This window comes from Equus caballus, chromosome 27 (assembly GCF_041296265.1).
Source record: "Equus caballus isolate H_3958 breed thoroughbred chromosome 27, TB-T2T, whole genome shotgun sequence".
In the NCBI taxonomy this organism is placed as follows: Eukaryota; Metazoa; Chordata; class Mammalia; order Perissodactyla; family Equidae; genus Equus; species Equus caballus.
Window position 1 is genome coordinate 49,918,636 of NC_091710.1, and position 9,535 is coordinate 49,928,170.

The following is a 9,535-nucleotide window of genomic DNA, read 5'->3' on the forward strand; positions in this document are numbered from 1 at the left end:
GCAGCGTGCTCTATGCATATCTGCAGTTCCAACCCAGCACCTCCATTCAGTGGCCTCTTCCTCCAAGGCCTTCCATGGAGGCCTTCCTCTGGCTCCTCCGCGGTGGGTGGGGGGACCTTGAAGACACTTTTATACACTCTGACTCAGGATTTGCTGCTTTTCCACACCTATCCCTGCGCTCGCCAGTTGCCCCTCCCCCCACCCCACTCCTGGATCCATAAAATGGCAGGAACCTTTGTTTGGGGCTTCCTGGTGGTGGGACCACTCCCGCCCACCCCTCCCATCTGTGATGATACATCTGACCTGGGGAAAACTAGAACACTGAGGGAGTTGGAGCTTTTCCCTCTTGCTTCTACTACCTCGGAAAGTAATTAAAGGCCTGGCTGGTAGTTTCAGGTTGGCTTGTTGTCTTAATTGACTATCCAACACCTGCCAGCTCAGCTCTTGACAGGTGGCAGAGGGAATTGAAAAAATGTCGAACCTAGAAGAGCCCCTAGTTCTCATTGCCATTCTTGTTTGAAGCAAATTTCCTACATTCTCAGTCACCAGAAATATAAACTGTATTTACAGAACATTTGGCAAAACCTTATGAATAGACAAAAATTCATTTTAAATTCTTTAAACCACGATCACTGCAGAATTTCAAATGAAGGATAAATTTCAAATTTATGTACAATATACGAGAAACCCATATTTCATGGTATGGACTAATTTGAACAAAATTTTCATGTCGCTAGCATTTATAACGTAAATTGAAAAGTCAAGAGATCTCTAAATTATTGCATTTCAAAAACCCTTGCTGAAAAGTAATAAACTATGAGGATCTAAGGTCTCGTACAACTAGGACAATGACTGAATACCTAACATCTCTTTAAATGTAGGAATGTGGGAAAATGCAAAGGAAAGGATTTGTTTACCTCCATTGTACCCATCGCTGGCGTTGAACATTCAAGCCCATGCAAAACGCAGTGTGAATATTTGACTGTGCATCGATGCTGGGATAACTGTTGGGGCTTTTTATGGGAATATTGCTGCACTGCGGTTGCCAGAGAAGCTCGGCCGTCGGTGTTTCTCAAATGCCGGCAGCTCATCAGGGCAGCCTCGTCCGGGGAGCACGCAGCTCTCCCTCTGCCTCATCCTGCAGTTGTCACGTCTCTGGACCGTCGTCACCATTCCCATCATCTTTCTCTTGCCTCTTCTTTCGTTATCATCTGCTCGCTTTCCCACCTGGCCTAAAAGTTAGACACCTGAGTACTTGCTCATTTAGGTACCTGAGTACTCAGTCGTTTCTAAACTGGACAGAGGGTGAATAAAGGAGGGGGCCTAAGCATCTTTCTCTTCTTTCACCCTGTAAATCCTGACGTGTGCGTTAGTAACGTCACATTTAGGGTATTAGCAGAGTCCATAAGAAAAAGTCTAGTATAAAAATCTTTTAAAATCTATTCTAGACACTACTGTGTTGTTGTAAAATTCTTTGCATATAAGATTTTCAAAATGTAATAATAACATCTTTTCTACTCAAACTGTGAAACTGTACTGTTTTGCATAAAGCTATTAAATAACTGTTTGGGATCAAACTTTGCTTCTTTTTTCCCTAATTCTATTAGTTGGGCATCTTTTGTCACTGACTGTTTCCTGAGAAATAGCTACTATTTAATATACACACATTAAGATGGCTTTTTGTATTTAAAAGCTGCATAAATTTCAACATAGGCCCCCAAATCCTCAATAATTAAAGTGAAAAAAAACTGGGTGATTTTTAATAATGATTTTTATTTATTTTTTATTCATTCCTTCATTCATTTTTTTTCTTTTCTCTTTATTTTTTTTGAGGAAGATTAGCCCTGAGCTAACATCCATGACCAATCCTCCTCTTTTTGCCAAGGAAGATTGGCCCTGAGCCAACATCCATGCCCATCTTCCTCCACTTTATATGTAGGACATCTGCCACAGCATGGCTTGACAAGCAGTGTGTAGGTCTGCACCAGAGATCTGAACCAGTGAACCCTGGGCCACCAAAGTGGAACATGCGAACACAACCACTGAGCCACCGGGCTGGCCCCTTATTCATTTATTTTTTGTGAGGAAGATTTGCCCTGAGCTAACATCCGTTGCCAATCCTCTTTTGTTGCTTGAGGAAGATTAGCCCTGAGCTAACATCTGTGCCAGTCTTCTTCTACGGTGAATGTGGGTCACCTCCACAGCATGGCTGACGAGTGGAGTAGGTCCACACCCAGGATCTGAACCTGTGAACCCCAGGCCACAGGTGTGGAGTGCACAAAACTTTAACCACTCGGCCATGGGGCCAGCCCCAAAACTGGGTAATTTTTGTTTTCCTGGTGGCAAAGGGCCTGATGACAACAACGGTCTCTGTGAGAGACAGAAGCAGGCTAAGCTTCAATCTCCTGGGAAGGCTTCTAGCTCAGAGCCCCTCCTTCGGGAAGAGCCACCAGCTGTGAGCGTAAATGCTCTTATTGAAATACAGCATGCAGCCCAACAGTTTCAATAAACTAATTTGAAGTACGAGAGTCAGAAACAAGCTTGCAGAGAGGTGATCAGTTTCCCCGTAATAAATTGAGGATTTGCTGAGAAAGGAGGGCTGGTAATATTGCTCCCTTTAAGGAACATCCTTTTGAGAATAAACTACTGATCTCTATTAAAAGGAGAAAGTAGATTTAAAACACAAAGATAGTTTGAGAAACATCCAAGGATACATGGACTTTTGCATGCAATTTATTTTCCTTTTGCATGCAATTTATTTTCTTACTTTCCCAGTTTTAGAAATGGAAGAGAACTTATCTCATATGAGTTAAGCTTGTTTGGCTCTGGTTTCATAAAATCTGCCCTTAGCTAACCAGCCCAAGGCTGGCACCAACGGCTGGACAGAATGACTGTTTGCTCTAGAAGCAGGAGTGATTAAAAAACACGTTGTTTCACACACATCTGCACAAATATACACCACAAACCACATGCCTTTCTTTTCATTCTAAACTATGGAGTGAAATCATAACCTCACATTGACACCAGGAGTGATTTGTCTTCTCTTGCAAGAACAAATAATTTTACCACAAATGCATATTTATATTCCCTGCGTGTCTTCCTTGTTTTCTCCTTTATTTTCCAGTTATACATTTTAGAAACTGAGATGGAGATTTAAAAATAAAAAATTAAATGAGAAAATAAAAACTCATCATTGCTTGAGTCCAAAATGCTTCCAGCCCCTGATAGGCTAATGGATGATATTGTTACAGTTCAACAAACATGTATGTCATTGTGACATAATAACTAAAGGTGATTTCTCTTCCGCTGGTCCAGGGCAGGTGACACCAAAGGTGGGCTAACCACAGGGAAAGACTGCCATCTGCTGGATTTTAAGAGAAGGGAAAAGAAAAAATGTCAAGTCTATAAATGCTCACAGTTAACCATTCTAGAGTCCATCCATGTCTACAATCTGTAACATATCAATGTTGCTATCAATCCTTGGGAATAGAAGGCTGGCAGAGTGTAACAGGCAGAGTACAATGTGTGATGCTGTGCTGCTACATTCTGGTAGGTCCGATTCTACAACCTCTATAAATACCATGTGTCTGTTCTCTGTGATTTTCCACATCCTATTGTTGATTTCTGTCATCTGTGGCTTCCCATCAGCTTGACTCTGGCTAGATCTGTGCCATCAATCAAATGAGGTTTGCAAACCGACCTCCAAGAAATTAATCAGAAGCGGTCCTTAGAAGGGTCAAAGCACAACTTAGCCCCCAAATGGACACATCCATAAAATCAGACATTGCTCATTCATTCCTTAATTTGGGCTTTTAAACTGAGTTCTCATTTTAAAAACTATTTCTTAATGAGGCAGGGGGATAGCTATTTATTGAGAACTTACCATGCTATTTCACTTAGGCTGCACTGCACTTCCATGAAGCAGGTATTTTTAACTCCGATTTATGGATAAGCGGAGTGTCAGAAAGGCGCGGTAGCTTGCCCAAGGTCGTACAGGTGAAGGAGAAGTCATTCACTCTTCAGTTCTACCTGATTCTGGGGTCTGCACTTTTCACTGTACAAGCTGATTCTAGGCACATGATATTTTTGTATCTTCCAGTGCCGGAACCATTTCATGCCACTTTTTAATCATACAACTGTTATAGAAGATAGTAGGAGCTGTCCATAAATACTGACTAGACACCCTGATTCTTCACTCATCATCTGGTCCTGCTTTTGGCCACTGCTTTGTGAAGACCTCCAGATTAGTGAGACTGTGCTCAACAAAGAGTCAAGAGAGATCCTGTCTCCTTTCTTTCTTAAGTACAGTTTAAATGTGCTCCAGACCCTCAGTTTGCTTATTTGTACAATGGAAGAGGTAGATGAGGAAGCTCCTAAGACCTCTTCCAGCTGTGCATTCACAGCAAAGGAAACAGACTGAGTTGAGGGTTCTTTATTGTTCTGCAATAACACACGCACAGAATCAGTATATATTGTACTCATCATTCAGTCATTGAAAGAAGTGGCATTTATTTTTTAGAATTTTTGTTTTTGTTCATAATGTCTCATGGCAATTGAAGTAAAACCACGTACTCAGAGGTGGTCTATTTTTACACACGAGCAACCACTGGGGATGTTTTCTCACCCGATGGAAAATTTGAAAAAATGCAGCCCTTACTCTCTCAGTGTTCTGAAAATGAAATGTGTGCTTCACCTGCGAAGAAAAACAGCCATGAGCAAAACTTACGACACATGTAAAAATGAGAAAAAAGTGTTTTTATAATAAAAAGATCATTTTTATGAATTGCATAAATAGAAATATCAGATATCATATCAGCTCCTTAAGATGTTAACAGTGTTTTCAAATTTCCAGGTTACAAATTTTGTTTATTTTACCTCCAAAATGAATAAAAGTGGTCTGAATATTGTTTTGAATATTCATGTAGAGGGGAAACGTAACCTCATATAAATGTTTTGGATAATTAGTCAAATTCCTGCATTCAAATATCCAGCAGGTTGACTAGTGGACTCAATAGTGCCATCTAGTGGAATGATCCAGAAACGCTAGTTTTCTTTCATCGTTCCAGTGCCCAGCAATAACTAATGCAGAGGTCCAAGGACTGGTGGGAACCTCCCTTTGTTATTTCTTTGCAACAAAATGTTGTTTGCTTGAGACGAACTTAAACTCACTTACGGAATATACTGAACAATTTAACGGAATATTATAAAAACATAAATATCTAACTACGAGCTTATTCTTAACCAATCTCTCATCACACAAGATGTTGATAAGTGGTCTTGCAAGGGGTTAAATTGCGTGTGTGTGTGTGTGTGTGTATGTGTGTGTAGCAATGACTCGTTCACTCATTTATTATCAATCATTCTTGATTGACAGTTTCCTTTATTCCTACTCCTGCAGCTGTGTTTATCTTGCATAAACTCCTGCACTCTGCTTAATTTTCTGCACATGGCACCAACTTGAGCCCCAGTGTGATGCCACCTTGCTCTTTCTTGCTTTTGCTATTACTGTTGCTTCCTGAATTATCCGGGGCACCTGGCTCATGCTGCCCTTGCTCCGGATAGTTCCATTCTTGCTGCTGTAGTAAAAATTTGTCCCCTTGCTGGCTCTGTGGCTGAGTGGTTAAAGTTCTGTGCACTCTGCTTTGGCAGCCCAGGTTTGCAGGTTCAGATCCCAGGCTGAAGACACTCTCCACTCATCAGCCACGCTATGGAGGCATCCCACATACAAAATAGAGGAAGACTGGCACAGATGTTAGCTCAGGGCTAATCTTCCTCAAGCAAAAAAAAAAAAAAAAAAAAGAGGAAGATTGCCAATGGATGTTAGTTCAGGGTGAATCTTCCTCACCAAAAAAATCCAAACAAACAACAAAAAACGTCCCCTCCTAGGCAAGGTTGTTCTGAAATGCTCTTCTAAGTTAATTCTGGGTAGTGGTAAGACCAAGTTAGTGAAGCGAAATAACTGGCTTCTTGATAAAGTGCCACCAGAATGAACAGTCCCTCTGGGCACAAACAGACTTATCATTTATCCCTGACAGCAACCAGAGCCAAGATAAAAGAGAATATAGGTCTGTGGGGGTTTCAGAATCAAAAGACACTGCTAACTTTGTACTGTGTATATACTATGTATATGTATACTATGTGTATATAATACTATGTGTGTATATATAAATCTATACTATGTATAGATTTCAAATAATGCTCCTACTCAAAGATGGTCTGAGAGATTGGCATTGCATAATTTACTGTGTTTGTTTGGGTTTATTGTGAGGAAGATCGTCCTGAGCTAACATCTGTGCCAATCTTCCTCTATTTTGTTCCTGAGACACCACTTAGATGAGTATATATGAGACGTGGCTTAGATGAGTGGTGTGTAGACCTGGGATCTGAATTTGTGAACCCCGGGCCGCCGAAGCAGAGTGCGTGAATTTAATCACTAAGCCACTGGGCAGGCCCCTACTATGTTCTTTTTTTTCTTATTTTCCAGCTCAGAGATCCTAGAAGCTTGCACTGATGCTGAGTCTCCAGCAGCCTAGGTCAGAGGCTCTGATTACAAAACCCAGAGCCCCTGCCCCTGCCTTGTACCCTCTTGAATCAGGAGTAAAAAGTAAATATGTATTGTTATTAAGCCAGTGAAATTTGGGGATTGTTTGTATTTGCAGCATAACCCAGCCAATCCTGATGGAAACAAAGGGTTAGTTAAACGTAAAATAAATAAGGTAACGCATAAATTCATGTAACTGGATAAACAGAAATACATATTAATATGCTGATCTCTCTGCATCGGGGAACTCCCACTTTTCCTGAGGATACTGTGTACATTGTATGTTGTATGTGACATGTGAATCGTGACTTGCTGACACATTGATTGAATGAAAGTCCCAGAGTCAATGGATATTTAACCTCTCTGATCTTGCTTCCTCCTGGCTCTGTAACCATATTTCTGCTTGATAATTAAGACAAATATTCAGTCAAAAGAGAACCTTGTTTTAGCTGGTATGTCCCATGGCAGAGGATCTCAAAGGGGCCAGGTTGTTCTTTGAACTTTCACTTCAAAGGAGTCATGTTTGTTTCTCCCAGGGGGAGGCGCTCCTCCCTTGGAAAGTAAGACATTTAGATAGCACAGCTTAAGTCATGAGAACAGAAATGAGAAGGACAAGCAATGCCAGGGGGTCATTAGGTGTGAATGTTCCCTCTTCATCCCTAGACCCATGAGTGTGGCTATGGTAACAGCACTTGTCACTGGTTCTGAGTATATACTGCATCCTACTGGAAAGTACTGCCAACTTGCAAGGTGTTATTTGTCAGATGGTTCAATAAATTAGTCTTCAAAAAGCCAATCCATCATTCTTAAAGACCAGCTATTCTGGGCAATGAGGTGAGACCAATTATTCCATAAAAATCAGCCTTACTTCTCTTGCCCTAAAACAATTTCCTCGTCCAGAAATAGTGTCGTAAAGGACACTAATACTGCTAATTAGGCATTCAGAAAGTTCACAGCTGGTGTCAAAATGCAAATCTGTTTGCAAAATAAGAATCTATTCCAGTGATGGCAAATGCCTGCTTCCTTCCTATTAGGAGTGGTCTAATATATCCAATCAACCACTAGGTGACATGGTTGCCTCCCGTGCCCCTCAGGATACGATGCCATATTGGGGACCATCAGTTGATCGATGCTGCTGGCAGTCTGAGTGATCAGCAGTGGTAGAAGCCGCCTCTAATTTGGCAAGTGGGGGGATCTTTTTGATTGAGCCCATGAAAAACTGCCATGCCTGCTAACGTGGCCACTTAGTCCTGAACACACTGAACAAGAACTGGAGGAGGTGAAGACAGAGGCTAACATTACAGGGCAAGTCATCTTTTCCACTTGGTGATTAAGAGCTCTGTCTTCAGTGAGAGCCCTTTGGTGAGTGTTTACTTGAGCCACTAATGTTCTCACATTCCGGGCCCATTATTGAATATCCTGCCATATACTCTTACTTACTCATCATCAATTCTCCAATTTTACTTCTTCCAAGTGCTGACCAACCACCAAAACTATGAGCAAGTCCCCAGGAATTGGTGTAGATCCAGTCCTCTTGCAACATCTCTTTCCAGAAAAAGTGGATCATGAGACATACTACTTAAACAGCAGGTGACTGAGATGCCCTTCTCCACTCTCCTGAAGGCCATTTCTGAGTCCTGAGTACTATAACATTAGAGCATGTCGCTCCTGGCTAATGCAGAATGTTGTGTAGAGCCATCTTGGAACCAAACTCCATTGCCCTTCTTCCTCAGATAACTCCGTATAAGTTCACAGATGTGAGTTGAGAAAGGGATGGATGGCAATAAGCTTACTAGGTCATTCAGGGCTTCTCTTACCCCATATAATCCTTTCAATTTAATGTTGGAGAATTGTAATGATTCAAGGCTGGGAGGACCAGACAAAACTTATTTCATGATGAGACTCTCAAGTCTGATAGTTACCCGGCATTTCAAAGCCCAATAGTAAGCCGAGAATTCTCTCCAAAGAATATTTACTTTCTGAGGAGAACGTGGTTTTGTTCCAAAACCCTAAGTGTTTTCACTCTGATTCACCTGTTGGAGCCCACCACAGGCTCCACACAGCATCCCAATCAGGCGCAGACTCTTGAAGCATCACTGGACCCACCAGGACGTTGGCAGAACTGCTTGCATAGCAAACTGGAAAAATGGAAGGATCTTCTTTTATTCTGGGCCACACTTTGACTTATTGGGTTATTCAGTATTTGGATTGGAGCAGTACACCAAAATATGGTATATGTTGCCTCTTCAACCCAAGATGTCCAAGAAGAAAGCTTGCTTCCCCAGCGGTACTTAGTACAAGCGGCTGCCACCTGCCTTCCACTTTAAAAGTTACGTACTATCATGACCCAGATTTCTGAATCCCCAGACACTTCACAGCAGTGACAGCTCCCTGATATTTGTGGGAAAGAGCGCCCACCTCTGATATATATGTATATTCATAGGCTATCCGGCTCACAAAATTTTATCAACATGATATCTCCCAAGTCCTAAATCAGGAATAGATCTTGCGGAATGGTGACATAATTAGGCTCTCTGCTGACTAAATTATAGCAGAAAACGAAACTATCCCCAAGGGAAGAGAGTAAAATTTACTTCAGTGTAAAAGCAAACTTCTGGCATTCTCTGCTTATTGGGAAAAAGAGAGAAAAATGCATTTGCCAGATCAATAGCTCCGTATAAGTTGCTGAGGGCTGTGTTTTTGCTCCAACAGAGACACCTGTATGTCTGCAGGACTAGATACTGTAAGCTGCTGTCCTGATGCAACACAGCTAGATCCTAGATAAAGTGAAACAAATGGAAGTTTGATGCATTTCTAGCTCTTAAGAAAACATAAGAAAGCTCCAAGGGAGGGCGGGAAAACACCACTGAGTTCAAACCTAAATGTGAGCAGTAACCCAAACCAAAATTCAGGATTTTCCAGAAGGCAGAGGTTTCATAGAAAGTTAGAACCCAGAGACTGAGCCTCAGGCCCACAGAAAGGGGAAAGGGAAGC

The 9,535-nt window shown here is 41.7% G+C and overlaps 1 long non-coding RNA gene across 1 annotated transcript; it reads right to left on the minus strand.

Annotated features, from left to right (window-relative positions):
* Positions 1-1,753: 1,753 nt before the first annotated feature.
* LOC138921049 (uncharacterized) lies at positions 1,754-4,134 on the minus strand. The gene is made up of 2 exons (XR_011433293.1): positions 3,884-4,134; positions 1,754-3,364 (listed from the first exon to the last, which is right to left on the minus strand). It is a non-coding gene; the product is annotated as an uncharacterized lncRNA (long non-coding RNA).
* Between the last annotated feature and the right edge of the window lie 5,401 nt (positions 4,135-9,535).